Consider the following 3,825-nt stretch of genomic DNA (forward strand, 5'->3'; position numbering starts at 1 on the left):
ACGCAAAGCCTGCAGCACCTGCAACATTCTCCCACCCCCCTCTAGTCTGTGGAAAACATCAGCACAGATAAGCAGGTCGAGAAAGTGAAGCGCCGGAGAGCCAAAGAGGTAAGACCTTTTTTTGCTCTCCGGATAACCCCTTTAAGGCTCTTTTACCTAGGGTGATGAGCAGCCAAGCAAATGTTCTTGTGTGTTTTCCTGATCATTGGTCCATGTAAACATCCCAGCGATCAGCTGCCAATTGAGTAAAGGTTCACTTGCTCATAGTTTCTTTAATGAGATACAAACCATAAATGTTGGAAGCTGCCGACAAACAATGAGTGGAGGGATTAACAGGAATCAATGAATGATTGTTTGTTCCCACCCCTTAACCGACATGTGTGAATGAAAGAAAACTAGCGCCAATGGACTTCTAGGTCTTCGATCGCTGCTCATTACGGGAAAGTGTTCTGTCTATGTCAAATTGCTGCAACTTTAACTAAAGTAAAGATGGTGTTTGCTGAATAGAGTTGAATAGAGTCTGGATATTGGAAATCTGCTTTTCTAGGAGACTCCAGGAAGATAAAAAGATCATTTATAGCTAAACATAATGGTATATACATGAAAACATTCACGGGCTGTTCTGCCCAAATATCACAACACAAACTTTTTCTAAGAACAATAATTTCTATAATACATTTGGCAGTAACAATTTTATCTCCTGGATCTGCGGGCAGTCTGATCTCTGTACACAATAAAGTTTTATAAAAAATATACAAAAAATATGGTATGGGTTAAACCACAAGTCAATGTAAGGTCACAAAACTATGAACGTTCTCGTCTTGAATGATACTCAATAGATACAAAGAACAGAAGGCTTCAAACATCTAATGCTGACCCCTTTTACTTACTTACTCTGGCATTTCACATAAAGAAGTTACTACAAACAAAAAGTCATGCCAAAAATCACATTCATGGGTCTTTGTATAAACCATGTGAAAAAAAGGCTTGAGCATGATTTGTATGGAAGGCATTTAGAGCTTCTACGAGTCTTTTTAAGGTCCTGTTACATAGGCGATTATTGGCTGATAAATGGGAACCATTCCTTCATAGGGCTGATCGTATGCTTTAAGTACATCGAAGGAGTACTCCAACACTTTTTATATAATGCTATCCTTATATAAAACATGATAAATATATGAGCAAACATGCCAAAAGTTCGGGTTTGCGCTATACAAAAAATTGGCATTTCAATCTCGCTGCCTGGGGAAGGTGGATGCAGCCCAAGGATTGCCTAGAAAACATGGATACAGCCATAGACTACATCTGTGTCTTCCAGGCAGTCCTCTGGCTGCATCCACCTTCTCCAGGTGGAGGTTTTAAAATGTTGATAGTTTGGGTTTGCGCTTATCCAAACTCTGGGAAATGTTTTGCTTATCACTATACACCATGGGTCTCCAAAACGCGGCCCTCCAGCTGTTGCAAAACTACATTTCCCATCATGCCTGGACAGCCAAATCCAAAGCTTTAGCTGCCCAGGCATGATGGGAGTTGTAGTTTCCCAACAGCTGGAGGGCCGCAGTTTGGAGACCCATGCTATGCACCATGCTCCCCCAGTGTTCTCCAGGTCTCTTGCTGACTGCTGCTGCCAACTCATGTCAAAACAAGCAAAAATAAGGGGAGTCAGCTCACCTCCTATATTCATGTGGCTGCATGAATATAGATCTAGGCGGAGGCCAGACGCTATCTCAATGGACCACAACAATAAAAGTGTTCTCAGCACTCTGGACTCCAGAGTGTCAACTCATATTGGCTGTGACAACCTGCTCAGCCAATCACTGACTGAGATGGGACAGCGCCATGGCCTGTGATTGGCTGAGCAGGCTGTCACAAGCAAGATGAATCGGTGGCAGCGGTCAGTGGGGGACCCGAAGACTCCACATGAGGGCACCGGGGGAGTGTGGAGAGGGAAGAATAAGATGTTTATTATGTTTTTTTTTTTTGTAAGGGCAGCATTATATAAAAAGTTTTAAAGTGCCAGTACTTTAGAGTACCCTCAATCATCAGCTACAGGGGGTGGAAAGTAAAGGGCACACAATTATTTCTGTGGCACTGTCTGAATGATAGTCAAACTATATGATATGCTCCTGCTAAATTAGCGCTTGAATCTGCCAGTATAATAAAGGCAAAAGACTTCATCTCATTGTTTTCACCCTGACAATTACAACACTGGAACAATGACTATTGGAAAAGTGAAATGCACAGTAATATGGTCTAGGTCAAGTATGGCCAAATATATATACGTACTGTACTTTAAAGGGGTACTCCAGTGAAATTCTTTTTTCTTTCAAATCAACTGGTGTCAGAAAGTGCCATAAACTTGTAATTTACTTCTATTTAAAAATCTCTAGTCTTCCAGTACTTATCAGCTGCTGTATATCCTGCAGGAAGTGGTATTCTTTCCCGTGTAGCGAGCAGAAAAGGTTTTCTACGGGGATTTGCTACTGCTCTGGACAGTTCCTGACATGGACAGAGGTGGCAGCAGAGAGCACTGTGTCAGACTGTAAAGAATATACCACTTCCTGCAGGACATACAGCAGCTGAAGTACTGGAAGACTGGAGATTTTTTAGAAAGAAAAGAAGGAAAGCATTTTACCATACTGCAGACAGGCTTACTTACTTTTTGAACATTTTTACACATCGTACTTAATGACAGATTTAATGTTTTCACTGTTCTGTATAGATATCTGCCGAGACCATCAGAGACATTGAATTGCTCCGGATTCTTTTATCTGTCTTTGACATAACTAGTCGCGTTGAAGTAAACATACATTTATTACATCTACTTTCAGCCGTTTCATAGCTCATTTCTGTTTTTGTCACTTTTTTATTCCTTAGAGAAAATAATACCGACTCCTCAGCGTCTACCAGGATGAATATCGGCAATTTACAGTAAATTGTCTTTTTCTAGAGAACGTTCATAATTTGTATCTAATCAACTCAAGACAAAATTGGTCTATGTTAAATAGGCCCCATGCTATTCACTGGTGTCTGTATAGCCTTCCTACAGCTTGTGATTTATTCAACTGCTACTGGCATCTTATTATACAGAAAGAACATTCAGCCTTTGCCTGCCATGTTAACTAAAGATGTTCTGCAGACATATTTTTTTATATTTTTATATTTTGCAAAATAGACATTTTCTATATTTTTATTAAATTATTCGGACATAACTATGTATATATTAGACTGTTACGTAAAGGATGCCCTATGTAGACAAAACAACTGTACAGGTTGTCCTAAAAGTAATAATACATAGTAAAGCCTAATAATTGTAGCTAATTACCGAACATTTAAAGGGGTATTTCCATTAAATAAATAGTTTTTAAAATGATAAAGATTTGTAAATTACTTCTGTTTAAAACTCTCCAGTCTTCCAGTACATACTGCTGTATGTCCTGCAGAAGTGGTGTTTTCTGTCCAGTCTGACACAGTGCTCTCTGCTGCCACCTCTGTCCATGTTAGGAACTGTCCAAAGCAGTAGTATATTCCTATAGAAAACGTTTCCTGCTTTGGACATCACCAGTCATTGACAGAGGTGGCAGCAGATAGAGTTGATTGAACCTCGGGAAATCCTAGGTTCCATCGAACTCGAACATTCACAAACCTGCTGAATTTGATTGCTGAAGCCTTCCCGGTCCGTGGGGAAGGAGGAGATCACCCGAGTACCGCCTGGAATTCCAGGTGGTACCCGGGAACTCTTCTCCTTCCCCACGGACTGGGAATGCATCAGTAATCAAATGCGGCAGGTTCGTGAATGTTTGAGTTCGATCTAACCTAGGACTT

Source organism: Dendropsophus ebraccatus, chromosome 4, assembly GCF_027789765.1.
Source record: "Dendropsophus ebraccatus isolate aDenEbr1 chromosome 4, aDenEbr1.pat, whole genome shotgun sequence".
Lineage (NCBI taxonomy): Eukaryota > Metazoa > Chordata > Amphibia > Anura > Hylidae > Dendropsophus > Dendropsophus ebraccatus.